Source organism: Mus musculus, chromosome 19 (genome assembly GCF_000001635.26).
Source record: "Mus musculus strain C57BL/6J chromosome 19, GRCm38.p6 C57BL/6J".
In the NCBI taxonomy this organism is placed as follows: Eukaryota; Metazoa; Chordata; class Mammalia; order Rodentia; family Muridae; genus Mus; species Mus musculus.
Window position 1 is genome coordinate 49,938,432 of NC_000085.6, and position 16,416 is coordinate 49,954,847.

The window sequence follows — 16,416 nt, forward strand, 5'->3', positions numbered from 1 at the left end:
TTATATGCCCCAGTACAGGGGAATGCCAGGGCCAAAAAGGGGGAGTGTAGGGTAGGCGAGTGGGGGGTGGTTATGGGGGACTTTTGGGATAGCATTGGAAATGTAAATGAGGAAAATACCTAAAAAAAAAAAAAAAAAAAAGAAAAAAAGAAATCCTCTGTTTCTCAGTCCGTGTATGTATATGTGTATGTGTAGTGTATGTGTATGTGTATGTGTATGTGTATGTGTATGTGTATGTGTATGTGTATGTGTATGTGTACAAACAGCCTCAAACTACTACCAAAGATAAAAAGTTTTTCCCACTGCCACATGTTCCCATGATGCAATAGACCCACAAACCACAAGATAATCCCCTCCTCTTTCAAGTTGTCCCTCATCAGAAATTTGGGCAAAGTAACAAACAATGTGACTTACAGACATGCGGTACGATGTGTGACAAAACTTTTCCAGGTGAGACAAAACACACAATCCAACTTACCTCAGAAATGTAGCCTAGGAAATCAAGTCAGAAGTCAAGGTACCACCAAAGTCCAAGTTGGAGAACCAATGAAGTTGACTGAGGTTTTCTTACAGAGTTTGGGGGAGGGGTTACTGTACAGAGCAGAAGTGACAGTACAAAGAGAACTGCATCACCGAAGCACACCCCACATGGGTGTCACATGTGTCATGTGACAGCTCACACAGTTGGGGACATGGAGCACACACAGCACAAGCTCAACAGGTTGGAGAGTATCTTTTCCAAAACGACAGGTGATATAAACCTCTTCCAGACAGCTCAGCTGGTTTCTGTCTCAACCAAGCAGCTTGGCTCTTCTCTGAGTCTTCTTTGCAGCTTGGCTCCTCTTCTGGTCTTCTTTCCAGGTTGGCCTCACTCCTTTGAGAGAGAGAGACCATCAGCTTTTATAGCTTTACCCTGGCAAGGAGATGCCTAGTCAATCTGGTCAGATTCAGGGACTTCCAGAAGTTATTTTGAATAGTTTACCTTGGTGTGTAAGGAGCTTCCTGAAGAATGAAATGTTGGGATTGTGGAGGAAACTGTTACAGAAGCCTATGTCAAAAGGAAAGGGCAAACTGCTCATGAAGACTGAGACCCATTAACATGCTGTTTTAGGCTCAGGGAGCACCGTACAAGGTTGAGATATGTTTTAGGCATCCACACTTAGTGGAGGCATTGCTGGAACTACTTGTTTGGTGCCTGAAGCAATGTACTTCATCCAGCAAAGGCTTTTGCCAAGTCTTCTGTGATTTTGGAATCCTTTTCCTTTTGCAATGACATCCTGGTTCCTCTTGTCTCTGCATTCATATTTCACCATTTTCCCTGACACGTGTGTTGCCCATTTACAAAAGCCTTTATCTTCTTTTCTGTTTTATATTCAAATATATCAAGTTGGCTAATAACAGTAACTTAATCTGGCATTAGATTTCATTCTAGCATCTTCTGGTATAAATTCTCTTTAAAATTTCCAAGTATATTTTAGAGAAATTTTTCTTATTTTTCAAATGCAAATGTGTTTATTATCAGTAAATGCCTTTGCTAATATTAATAGTGTAACTTCGTGTACTCATGCCCAGCTATCCACATATAGTAAACACAACAGCTTACTTCTTCTTAAGCCTTTCATTGTCCCCCAACCTCACACACAAGGCTTTATATCAATTTGCTTTGTTTTATACTTAAAGGTTATTTATATTACTTGAATTATTTTATAATAGTAGGTAGATGTAAAAGTATTAGTAACATAGATGGCTCAGTGATTAAGAGCTTATACTGCTCTATGAGAGGACAAGACTTTTATTCCCTCCACCCATATAAAGATTTTTCAAAACCTCCTGTAACTCTAGCTTTAGATAATACAAAAAACTCATCTACCCTACAAACACACACACACACACACACACACACACACACACACACACACACACACTTAAAGTAAATCTATAAAAACTATTTGCAATATAAGGGAGATATTAGTTTTGATGGATCTGAAGACTATGTTAGGAAAAAGTCCTATGTCTTCCTTGTTGCTTAGTCTCTGCGAATATTTATATCCCTCAAATTCAGACATAATATCTACTAAAAACTGCTTGTTTACAAACCTAAAATAAAGTGATATATGCCAGAAAATAATAGTTTATCTATTTATCTATCTGTCATCTATTATCTATCTATCATCTATCTATCTATCTATCTATCTATCTATCTATCTATCTATCTATTGCTTGTATATCCTTCTTAGATACATTATTAATCATTTAAAATCATATTAAAAAGAGATACCCCCCAAAATAAAAATAGATATCCACTCAAAAATCAGAAAACAACCACTGAATTGTTAAAAATGAGTAAGAGGTACACGTTTCTTCACAGTAGACACACAGATGAGAAATAAGCACACAATAACATACTTACATCCTATCATTGGGGGAATAGAAATCAAGATAGTTATGAGATATTGGTAGTTACTTGTTACAGTGACTCAGCTCCAAAATGCTAATGATACCAACTGCTGGTGAGATTACAAAGTGAGAAAATCTCTTATCCATTGTTTATGGTAATGAAGAGTGATTCATCTACTTTAGATGATGGTTGTGATCTTCAAATTAATATAAACTTGTTGTAACAGAACCTACAAGCTGAGTACCTAAATCTTCAGCCATTTAACTTGGAAATTTATATCTATACAACTTCTACATATTAAAGTCAGATGTTGATTTATTCCAAATTGCCAATAAATTGGTAGTAACTAATTTTCCTTCAATATGTAAACAGATCTGCAAATTATGGAATGCTACCCAACAGAATATTGCAGAAAGATGTAACTTTCAATACAATACTAAAAATTAAATAAAATAAACTATGAAGCCACTAAAAATGTATCAATAATAAATAGACATAATGAAAGTATAACAAAGTAAAAACAGAATTCTAGGCCTTTAGGCCCAGACTTGGGAATGTGGCCTTTGTAAAGGTATGCTAATCATAAAACAGATAGCGACATTTCTCCACCCACCTGCTTCCTGGGTTCAAAGAGTGCTCATTCAAAGAAAGTCACCCTGACCATTACCAGAACCTTGCAATGCAAATGTGCTATTGTTAGGGGCTCTTAGAAGCTGTCTTGAGAGTTAACAATTACCAGGTATTCCTTGTGACTCTTGTAACTTTGCACTTCCTTGTGACTCTTAACTGGTATCTTTGGTATCTTCCAACAACGCCCTCCCCACTTCCTTGAGTTGTGGTTTCTTCCTTTAAATACCCCCTTACCCAGCTACTCAGTGCGCCACGGTCCTCTACCCCTGCGTGGTGTATGACCGTGGGCCTGAGAGCGCTCTTGAATAAAAATCCTCTTGCAGTTTGCAACAAGACCGTTTCTTGTGGGTGATTTTGGGGTGTCGCCTCTCCTGAGTCAGAACGTGGGGGAGTCCTCACATTGTGGGTCTTTCAATAACAGGTGGAGAATGCTCCTTTTGGACTCTATGTTTTCAGATAAAAAGACCAGGGAGATATACGGATTACTTCTTTCAACTTATTAGTCACTGGAGTCACATAGACCCACCCCTCCCAAACATTAGATGCTTGCCATTAGATGGTAAGCTCTTAATTGTCATCAAGAACGTGCTGGTAGCACCCTATTGCTGAAGGTACAAATATTTAAGTCATGAGATATAGAGGTATCATGCTGATATATTGATTTCATCCCTATTGGCTAGCTTTAATAGTGTCAGATGTTTCTATTAATATTACTGGGGGAGAAAAAAAACATAAATAGCCTTATCCAGCTGTGAATCCTGCAAATTATAAAAACAAGTAGGTGGTAAGATGTGTCAACTGGTACAGTCATTGTACAAATATTATTGGATTAGCTAATCATTTTATGATTAGATTTAGCATCCACTCCACAAGATTGAACTTAGACCTAGTAATGTTAACTGGACAAAATACCCAGCACTGGCAAGGTCATAGATCTTCATGAAGAATCTAATGTTATTGTTTTGATAAACAAACATAACATTGAAATGACCCTCAAGTTCTTATCTTTATGCTCATATATTAGTGCATCTCTCATCCTCATTAATGAAGATTCCTTTAGAAGTTGATGGTAATTAACAAAGTGACCCACATCAGGTTCAAAGAATGTAAGACTGAGGATTGTTCAAAGTTGGAAATCTATATCATACTTCTGCTCTCGAGACACAGGGATCATTGTGAAATATGAGATATAAAGACTGTAAGAACCAGAAGTAATGGCCATTTGCAGTAAAACATTATTTAAGAAACATGAAAATAGCATTGCCCACTGAAGTCACAAAAACTGCAACTGCATGTACAAGACTAGCACAAGATCAAGCCAGACAAAATTCCAGGATGGATGGATGGAGAATGTTCTCATGAAGCTTTCTCTGAGCTGAGCAGCTGTTAGTGATTAATATCTCCGGATTGGGGGGAGTGGCTGGTGAGTCAATATTCATGAATACAGTCCTTGAAAGGTTCTCTATACTCCAGTGGATAGTCATCCAGGGAGCACCATACACTTGATGCAGGGAGAGAGAAAGAGAATGGGAAAATATAAAGTTAAAAGTCGGAGGGGTTCAGTGGCAGTGGAGGAACTGCAGGGAAGGGATGGAGAGTACATGTATTCCAAACACATAAGCATGTATAAAGTTCTCAATTAGAAAAAAGAAGAAGTTGCAAATCATAGAAAAGCTGAAAAGCTTCAGGGTGAACTCTGCTAGACCGCATTCTGGAGTGTGAAAAACTATAGACATCACAAACCAGTTAGAGGTTGAGTGAGTCTGGGTAGATTTGCCTTTGAAGAGAGGATGTACACAACAGGCTCCATGACCTTCTGTGGGTGGTAATGGTGGAGAGTTGACAGTATGCCTTCAACAGCTATAGAATGTTAGAACACAATGGATGGGCTTTATTGTGCATACATTTTTAAGTAATTTGATCATGTAATCTAAGTGTGGAATGAAAAATGTCAAGTATATATGTATACATATATATAACATTTTATAAATGGGGTGAAGAGAAAGTAATGACTTAACTATGGAAATTGTACTCTGTAAGGCTGAGGGAAACTACCCATAAGAGCAATAGCAACAACACATACAAGGTTTATCAATTCAGACTAAAATCCCTCATACATAGCTTACCAATCTTAAACTACTATGCATATTTATATAGTCTGAATGATCATCCTATGAAAATGCTTTGAAGTTCTAAGTATCTGTGAACTTCTCCTTGTCTGGAACTAGGGTATTTGTAGAGATAACCAAGTCAGAAGCCATCCAAGTGTTCCCTAATATAATGTAACTGATGACTTTGCAGGACAAGGACAAAAGGCTTAGAGAGAGACACAGAGAGGTAAGCAGACATAAAAACTGGAGTTACACTGCCATATGCCAAGCCATTCTTCATGCTGCTACAAGATAGAGGGACTAGGGAGGATACTCTTCTAAATTTTTGGAGGGGTGATAGCATTTCACATGATGTTTCTAGAACAGTGAGATAACACTTTAACCTTGTTCTATGTCAGTGGCAAACTAACACACACACACACACACATCATATATACATATATACATATATATATATATGTGTATATATGTATATATACACATATATATATATATATATACATACCTGTATACAGAGATCTGCATGCTTCATCAATCTGTACATACCTATTTAAATAAGGATGATGTTACTCCTGGAAGGAGCACATGTGAAATAAATAATTTAAAATTTTTAAATAAAAATTTGGATTCTAGGTTGTTCACAATGACAGTCATTGCCTCTCATCTTTCTCAGCAGAACACAGAAACATCTTCTCAGCAGAACACAGAAACCTCTGAATATCAGTTCTCCATATCAGTCCTTAGCTGGGTACTCATGAGTGTTCAATTCCAGTTCTCAGTGGTTACAAAAATTTTCTACTTCTACTATATTAAAAATTCTTATTTTGTTCCTATTGCAATTTACCTATCTAGAGTGAACTCCCAGCTTTTCCACTACTTGAATTTTGATCCATGCCTAGATTGCCTAATATTTTATTGTATCTATATATTCCTCATCTATAACATGAATATAATAACAATACTACACACATAGGATTTCTGAAAAAATAAACAATGAAATCTTTTTAATAATTCAGGCTAGCACAGAATAACTCAATCACTCTTCACCAAGATTCAGTTTTCTTGTATAAAACCTCTATGTGTGAGTGTATGCACATACATTATATTGTGTGTGTGTGTGTGTGTGTGTAGGATGTTTACACTAACTAATTATACACTTTCTCCATCACTAATTTCTACTTATTTGGACAGCTGGATGTTGAAAGTATGCTTGGGGTGTTTCAGCCTGTTATGTAACTGTTTCTCTAGCTACTGACTGGATACAGAGATGACTCTTTTTTTTTTTTTTTTTTTTTTGAGTACAGTGTCTGGAAGAACTGATTTTTTTTTTTTTTTTTGAGGGAGGGCCACAATTTCCAGAGATTTTTTTTTATTTTATTTTATGTATCTTTGATTTTCAGAAGTGATGAATCCCATTAAACTGAGAACTCTTCTATGATTCTTAGTTCATCCTGTGTGGGCTGATTATCGACACAAGGAGAAAATGATCCCAAATGGATGATGCTTTACCAATTTCAGCAGAGATCCTTTATGACTTTCAGTGAATCAGGCAGCAGGTAAGACAGAGACAATAATAAAAAAGGTCTCCAGTGACTCAGAACTTCTCCTCTTATTACTTAGTGCTCAGAAGCAGCTGAGCCACATTTGGTACCCAGTCTCTGACATATTCTTTCTATGAGAACATAGAAAATGTCCTCTATAATCTTCTCATGCATCTTAATTCTTTTCAAAACCAGTGACTAATATCAATATTATTTGTGCTGGGGAGCGCATAAGCAAAGTAATATTAAAGTATTTGTAATATTATGCATTTAACCTCTGCCTCTGTCTTCACCCTTCAGTGGCAACAGCATCCACGAAATTTGTGAAAGATTGAAAATAAATCTGTATTTTCTGAGCAGCTTGCAAATGTGATAGTTAATAGCCATAGCAAGGCTTGAACACATAAAAAACACTGAATTTGCAAAAAAGAGAATTTCAAATGACAGAGCACACAGCATTCGGGTTTAAAGCAAAAAGGCAACAAACTAATCTTCATGGATCCTGTAACTTAAGAGAGGAAGACTACTCCTGCCACTGGTAAGATAAGGAACCACAGTGTGGGTGTTCAATAAAAGAAATTAACAACTGTGTCTCTTTAAATAAAAGGATGAAAAAAAACTTCCAAAGCTTATTCTATCCAAGTTGAATGTACACTTGATAAGGAGCCACAAGCTATTAACATATTTATTGCAAGGGTGAGCATTTTACAGCTGGAATTTGTTTTCATGGATAATACATCAAAACTCTGTAAGCATGCCAACTTCATTGTCAAGTGAAAGGGATCTCAGGTTTATCTTACAGAAAGCCTTCATAGATGAAGAGCTACTATCCCTTTGAGCTAAACAAACATTGGAGGTGGGAACCTGATTTACCCAAATTAATAGGTAACAATTCTGCATTCAGACAACTGACCTTCCCGACTAAGCTTCTCAGAAAAGGAATAAATACTTTTAAATTATTTCCCATACTGAATTCAGTTTTGTACCTATTTGTACCCAGTATGAGGGGCATGGGTTTGGCAACATTAATTTACTAATTACCTGCCATGAGCCACCTGGCCTGGAACATATTAAAACGAGACAGAGTCGGACTCAGGTGTGCCTTTAAAGACCGATGGTCTTTGGATGTTCTAGTTCTCTAACTATTCTAAATGCTGATGATAAATTCTAAAAAAAAAAAAAAAAAAAAGTCCTAAAGTTTTTCTTGTTCACTCTGAGGGTTAAAAGCCCTGGGCTTAGACAATTAACACTTGTAGCCTAACAGTGGGGGATTAAGTTATGTAGCCTTTGTTCTGTTTTTACAGGAACTGCAGGGCTTTAACTTCCAGCCTGCTAGTTGAAGTTGCAGAAAGAAAAGGTGACACTTTGACAAGTAATTTTAGCATTAATATCTAAGTCCTAAAGAGTTTCCTCTGAAAGTTCTCTAAGAAAAAAAGGAAAGGGGCTTCTAAGAAAAAGGTAATAAAGGGCCTAAAAAAGGGGGGATAAGTGGAGGAAAAGGGGCCTAAGAAGTGCTAAGAAGAGGATAAGGAGAATAATGCTAAGAAAAGCAAGACAAGGAAAATGGCTATGAAAAAGGGGAATAAAATAAAATAATGCTCTCTTCTCTTTGTCCTCAGCACGTAAACATCTTTCAGAATACATGCTCACATGGTAAAAAGTCCACAAGAAGTTTACATATAAATTGAAATCATAACTTGAATAAGAAGTTTACAACAGAGAATGTTTACATGAGTATCCCTTAGGAGTAATTATCTGGCTAAACATTCATCACCTGTCACAGCTTCACAGGTTCCTGGAGAGTTAAAAATCATAACTAAGTTATTAGTGAAGTTTTGTATAGATAAACCCAGTCAATATTTTATCTTCTGTCCCAGCATCTATAAAAAAATTGTTAATCCCCTATTGATGAATTTAGTTAATGGTTTTTACAATCTCTTGGAATGTGCTCCAAGTTGCAGAATGTCTGCTTACTATATCAGAAGCAATTAACTCCTGATTCTAAACAATGGCTGAGTTCTAAATGCAGGTTTTTTATTATCAGAGAGAACCTAATAGCAGTTCCACTATAACAGAGCTTAATAAATAGTGATATAATTTTAGGAATTCTTATAGGATCATCATTAAGAATCAAGAAATCATCTATTTGTCTATATGGCATCAGGACAAAATAGCACATCTTCATTGTTCTGCAGAGATCTGCTCAAAAGTATGGGAAGATACCTTGTGATTGTTATATATATTTAATACTAACAAGAAAAGCATATTAATAACAGAAATCCTTCTTAAAATGAATTTCTCATGAGTCATGTCGACTAGAGAAATTCCATCGTGAATTTTTAATCCAAGGCAGACCATTTAAGGATGATCATCTGCTAGTTATTAACTTGTCCTAGTCAGCACCTGAGAGCTTCCAATTGCTGCATAACATTAGCACCACAGACTCAGGAGCTGTAATACCGCACATTCATCCAGAGTCATCTGGAGGAACCAGGACCACCAGGGACACCAGGAGAAGTTTTAGGCTGTGCCTCTCAGCAAAGTGGAGATCAAGAAGCCTTGTAAAGCTAGCTATGCAAGCAAACAGAGCAATTAACCCTTTACTTAATCCTCTGCTGTTAGGCTACAGGTGTTATTCTCCCAAGCCAGCAGTTTTTAACCAGAGTAAGCAAGAAAGATTTTAGGATTGTTTTAAAAAGTTATCATCAAGCATTCAGTGTAGTTAGAGAACTAGAAGGCCAAAGACCATCAGTTTTAAAACTATATTTGGAAACCATCATCCACTAAAATCAGGGACTAGACAAGGCTGCCCACTTTCTCCCTACCTCTTCAACATAGTACTTGAAGTCCTAGCCAAAGCAATTCGACAACAAAAGGAGATTAAGGCGATACAAATTGGAAAAGAGGAAGTCAAAATAACACTTTTTGCAGATGATATGATAGTATATATAAGTGGCCCTAAAAATTGAACCAGAAAACTCCTAAACCTGATAAACAGCTTCAGTGAAGTAGCTGGATATAAAATTAACTCAAACAAGTCAATGGCCTTTCTCTACACAAAGAATAAACAGGCTGAGAAAGAAATTAGGGAAACAACACCCTTCTCAATAGTCACAAATAATATAAAATATCTTGGTGTGACTCTAACTAAGGAAGTGAAAGATCTGTATGATAAGAACTTCAAGTCTCTGAAGAAAGAAATTAAAGAAGATCTCAGAAGATGGAAAGATCTCCCATGCTCATGGATTGGCAGGATCAACATTGTAGAAATGGCTGTCTTGCCAAAAGCAATCTACAGATTCAATGAAATCCCCATCAAAATTCCAACTCAATTCTTCAACGAATTAGAAAGAGCAATCTGCAAATTCATCTGGAATAGCAAAAAACCTAGGATAGCAAAAACTCTTCTCAAGGACAAAAGAACCTCTGGTGGAATCACCATGCCTGACCTAAAGCTTTACTACAGAGCAATTGTGATAAAAACTGCATGGTACTGGTATAGTGACAGACAAGTAGACCAATGGAATAGAATTGAAGACCCAGAAATGAACCCACACACCTATGATCACTTGATCTTTTACAAGGGAGCTAAAACCATCCAGTGGAAGAAAGACAGCATTTTCAACAAATGGTGCTGGCACAACTGGCGGTTATCATGTAGAAGAATGTGAATTGATCCATTCCTATCTCCTTGTAATAAGGTCAAATCTAAGTGGATCAAGGAACTCCACATAAAACCAGAGACACTGAAACTTATAGAGGAGAAAGTGGGGAAAAGCCTCAAAGATATGGGCACAGGGGAAAAATTCCTGAATAGAACAGCAATGGCTTGTGCTGTAAGATCGAGAATTGACAAATGGGACCTCATGAAACTGCAAAGCTTCTGCAAGGCAAAAGGCACCGTCAATAAGACAAAAAAGCCACCAACAGATTGGGAAAGGATCTTTACCTATCATAAATCAGATAGGGGACTAATATCCAACATATATAAAGAACTCAAGAAGGTGGACTTCAGAAAATCAAATAACCGCATTAAAAAATGGGGCTCAGAGCTAAACAAAGAATTCTTACCTGAGGAATACCGAATGGCTGAGAAGCACCTGAAAAAATGTTCAGCATCCTTAATCATCAGAGAAATGCAAATCAAAACAACCCTGAGATTCCATCTCACACCAGTCAGAATGGCCAAGATCAAAAATTCAAGTGACAGCAGATGCTGGCGAGGATGTGGAGAAAGAGGAACACTCCTTCATTGTTGGTGGGATTTCAAGCTTGTACAACCACTCTGGAAATCAGTCTGGCGGTTCCTCAGAAAATTAGACATAGTACTACCGGAGGATCCCGCAATACCTCTCTTGGGCATATATCCAGAAGATGTCCCAACCTGTAAGAAGGACACATGCTCCACTATGTTTATTGCAGCCTTATTTATAATAGCCAGAAGCTGGAAAGAACCCAGATGCCCCTCAACAGAGGAATGGATACAAAAATTGTGGTACATTTACACAATGGAGTACTACTCAGCTACTAAAAAGAATGAATTTATGAAATTCCTAGGCAAATGGTTGGACCTGGAGGGCATCATCCTGAGTGAAGTAACACAATCACAAAAGAACTCAAATGATAAGTGGATATTAGCCCAGAAACTTAGTATACCTGAGATATAAGAGACAATTTGTAAAACACATGAGACTGAAGAAGAAGGAAGACCAAAGTGTGGATACTTTGCCCCTTCTTAGAATTGGAAACAATCACCCATGGAAGGAGTTACAGAGGCAAAGTTTGGAGCTGAGACAAAAGGATGGGCCATCTAGAGACTGCCATATCCAGGGGTCCGTCCCATAATTAGCCTCCAAACCATGACACCATTGCATACACTAGCAAGCATTTGCTGAAAGGACCCTTATATAGCTGTCTCTTGTGAGACTAGGCCGGGTCCTAGCAAACACATAAGTGGATGCTCCCAATCAGCTATTGGATGGATCACAGGGCCCCCAATGGAGGAGCTAGAGAAAGTACCCAAGGAGCTAAAGGGATCTGCAACCCTGTAGTTGCAACAACATTATTAACTAACCAGTACCCCTGAGCTCTTGACTCTAGCTGCATATGTATCAAAAGATGGCCTAGTAAGCCATCACTGGAAAGAGAGGCCCATTGGACATGCAAACTTCATATGCCCCAGTAGAGGGGAACACCAGGGCTAAAAAGTGGGAATGGGCAGGTAGGGGAGTGGGGGGTAGGGTATGGGGGACTTTTGGGATAGCATTGGAAATGTAATTGAGGAAAATATGTAATAATATATATAGCTACCTTTGTGACCCATTTCAGCACAGTCCAGGCCAGACAGGCTCGAAAAAAATTTAAATTTAAATTGGAGACCCCATTTTGAGCTCCAGACATTCGGGCACCTTCCTGCTGCCAGAGGACAAGTGGCTGCCCGGGAGGTCTCTGACTGTCAGAGCAGGTGAGGGAGCTATCTTGTGTCCCTGGTCCTTCAGAAACCAGTCTGTGCAGGTCAGCTCTTGGAGCAGAGGGTAAGCGAGCAGACTGTAGAAGCAACACAGCTTCTGGGACAGACCCCGTTTCGGGCTCCAGACATCTGGGCACCTTCCCCACCAGAGGAGAGGTGGCTGGCCTGGAGGGCTCTGACCACCAGAGCATGTGAGAGAGCCATCTTGTGTCCTGTGTCCCTCTGAGACCAGTCTGTGAAGATGAGCGCACAGACTGCAGAGAAAGCACATCTTCTGGGACAGGCCAGATATATGGGGATGTCTTTATCAGAAATAATAACAAAAACAACAAGTGAAGAGAAAATAAAAATTAAAGACCACTTAAAATTCTCAATATGGAATGGGTTTCTGAAAGAAAACTGGAAGTTTGTTATTTGCTACCACTTTTATGGACTATCTCTTACCAAGTGTGGCATAGTTCCATATGAATTTTAATGTGTCTAGCGTTATATCATGAGATAAATTATGTAGTAAAAGGAACACTACTCCTCAACAAGATATTTATGTTTCAGATCACGCGTGATCTGGGTGTGTTGATCAGCACTACTTTTTCAATAACTGTGAACAAAGAAAGGTAACTGTATAAGAACTGCTAGAGTCGACTTCTCTTAAGTGCTACCTGCAAGCCTAAATGCAACCATGGCAATTTTGTTGATGGTCTTCAAAAACATTCTACTACAAATAAAATGAAACTTAGCTTTTAACATGGTCTTCAAAGCAAAACAGTCTGAATTCTACTAACTTACAACGCTCTCCCTATTCCAGTATCCTGACAATACACTATTACCTTTGAACTCTCATTCAAGAAATTCTCCATCATGTGTATATTCTGGACACTCTTTCTTCACTGACATTCTTATTGATTGTCCTTTACTCATCAAAAGTACCCTTTTCATAAGAAAGCCACACCGTCTATAATGCCTTGTGGAAGAAAGTCATGAAATGCATGCACTGTTTTTGGATGAGTGATTGTCTATCCTTCAAGCCAGAAATTAGTACAGTAGGTTTGGCTAACTATAAATCCACATGGTGATATTGATACCATGCTTGGGATGTAGCATATAATCAATAAATATGTTCAAAAATAGATCAATCAATCAACAAGATTTATGATGAGTGCTTCTGCACAATAGGTGACATCTCTGCTCCTTAATTCAGCGACAGTTGTTTGGCTCCCTTTAATATACTGACTATATTCTACACTTCTAGAAGTCAAATACTGTCCACTTCAAATAGAATTAAGTGGAATGTTTTTAATAGGATATTATATACAAAAGCGGAATGACTATAAAACATAATTTTAAAAAGCGTTTTTATCCTGCATTTGTGAAAAAGTTAATAGCATTAAGTTTTTGAAAGAGTGAATGTTTTTAGTCTCATGTAATGGTGTGTTTAGGATCCAGTTTCTTCTATCTATTTGTCATAGTTAGGGTTTTAGTGCTGTGGACAAACACCATGACTAAGGGAAGTCTTATAAAAACAAAACCAACATTTTATTGGGTCTGGCTTACAGGTTCAGAAGTTCAGTCCATTATCATCACGGTGGGAGCATGGCACTATCCAGGCAGGCATGGCACAGGAGGAGCTGAGAGTTCTATGTCTTCATCCAAAGGCTGCCAGTGGAAGACTGACATCCAGGCAACTAGGGTGAGGATCTTATACCCACACCCACAGTGACACACCCATTCCAACCAGGTCACACCTATTCCAACAAGGCCACACCTTCAAATGGTGCCACTCCCTGGTCCAAGGATATACAAACCATCACACTATCTTAAAGTTGCCTATGTACCTATTGATACTTATCTATAGCTGTATGCTAGTTTCCAAGAGCTATGCTATATGAGGAATATTGTGTGTGTAGGGGGCGATATCATTGATCATTGTTGTAAATCACAATACATATAAAATATGTACAAATATTAAATGAACACTCTAGTTTTTATTTCATTTGCCTTAAGACTGGTGGAGGAAGATGATATTCACAGATAATATATACTCATAAATCCATATGTTCACAGAAAAACAGTGGAGAGACATATAAATACTTTAAATATAGCTATGTTCAAAGAAACATAACTTCAGAATTGGGATGGATATACTGTTGTTCTTTATGAATATTTCCTTCCTGCTTAGTTTTAGCTCTCTACATAGTATAGAGTTAGCTGATGAAGTCTCGGTTGGGTTGTTACCTCCATTGGACTACCCTGTGGATATGTCTGTGTGGTATTAACTTAGTTGTGGTTGATGTGGGAGTGCCCATCCCACCATGAGTATGTTTCCTTTGACAGGTGAACTGGCTGCTCATGAGCCAGGGAGAAAGAGGACAACAGAGCGGCTTCCTTCCTGACTCCTGACCCAATTTTTGCTTGAGTTACTACCTAGCTTTCCCTTGATGATGGGTGAAGGATGAAATGAAATTTTCCTCCCCATGTAACTTTTGGTCATGATGTTTATCATACCTACTGGAATCAAACAAGAATAAATTCTTTAATTTTTTTGTTTCAATTAAACTGAATCTTTAACCACAATATCCAAATGCATTTTTAATAAATAAGAGATAGTGATAGTAAATTACTATTGAAAATAGTCCTTGTAGAAGTTAGATAACAAAGACCATGGTTATGAAAAGAAAATTAAAAACAAAGTATTCCACAAAATTTTGTACTACATTTCCAAATTTAATCATTAATTGCATGAACAAGTATGGGCCTGCAAATAGCTTTAAGGCTGCTGGGGGAGAAAAGACATCAGTGGTGAGCGCCAACAATGAACCCTGCATGCTACAAAACTGACATGCCAGGTAAGATATGCCAACTCCTACAGTAGTGCCATGGCTGTTATAGTGTATGTAATCACTTTGTGGTTAGATTTGAGGTCTGCTTCATGGAATGAAAGTTCATGCATGGTACTATAATTCTGATCAAAAGTCATGGCACTACGATGGGAGTCCATAGACTCAATGACAGAACCCTATAGTGTAGTTTTGTTAAGTGATTGTGTTGCCAAATTGACATAAATATTTATCATTAAATCTACAAACCTGAGCAGTTCTAAACCTCTATTATAGAAGCTCTTGTTTTTAGTGAATAGCAGTCAGTGGAAAGTTGCATAGTTGGCCAAAGTGCTGAGAAAAAGAGACCAATCCTAATAGGATACTACCTCTCTCTCTGTCTCTGTCTCTGTCTCTCTCTCTCTGTCTCTCTCTGTCTCTGTCTCTGTCTCTCTCTCTCTCTCTCTCTCTCTCTCTCACACACACACACACACACACACACAAAACTTGACAGAGCACTGCAGTAGGGGAAGCTGAACGAAAGTCAAAGCTGGAATAGAGGGAGCACTGCTGTGAAGGGCTATCTTCTAAATATGACATGGCCACTCCACCCATGAGCTTAGAGCAGCTGTGATCACCTCTACAAACTCAAGAGAGCCAACTTTCTGGGACAGATGAAGTAAATGATCACAAGGCTCCACCTCTTTATAAAAAGCTATAGTGGGAGGAAGAATTATTATTTTGGGTGAGTGTGGCTGGTGGTGTTTTCCATGCTCCAGTAGATGCCCCCACACCCATGAACACAAGGCAATGCAAACTAGACATTGTGCTATCAAAAAGGATGAGCGTAAGAAAGAACTACATAAAGTTTGAAAAGGGAAGTAAATGGGACAATGGGCTTTATTAGAGAAGAGTAGATATAATTATATATCATCATGTACCTGTATGCAATTCTCAAGAATAAAGAAAATGTTTTTAATTATAAAAAAAACAAAGAGATTCATAGTGATGCAAAATAGATTTTCACAATCTATTCATGGATATGTCCTTGCAGTCTCAGCAAGGATTTCACTTGGAATGATGTTGGAAGCAGTAAATGGCAGTAAAACTAGATCTTTGGCCATCTGATGTGTTCTTATAGTGAAGTTTCTCTCTTGACTTTCTGTACCAGTGAACCCCTCCTCCACATCTCTGCCACTTCACATGGGTTTTCTTTTTGACTAGACTTAAGTAAATGAGTGCTGATGTCAAATGGAAATAGTTCACGGATACTCTTGGATATTCCCTTTAACTTTTAAAGTATGTCTGCAGAGGACGTTTGACTAAACCATCTGCATTATTCCCAGAGTGGATATTGACATCAACATTAGAAAGTGAACTCATCTGCTTCTTAAAAGGAGGCAATGGCATGGAAAATCAAACACCTTCTTTCTTACTTTTGCCCAGCAAACTG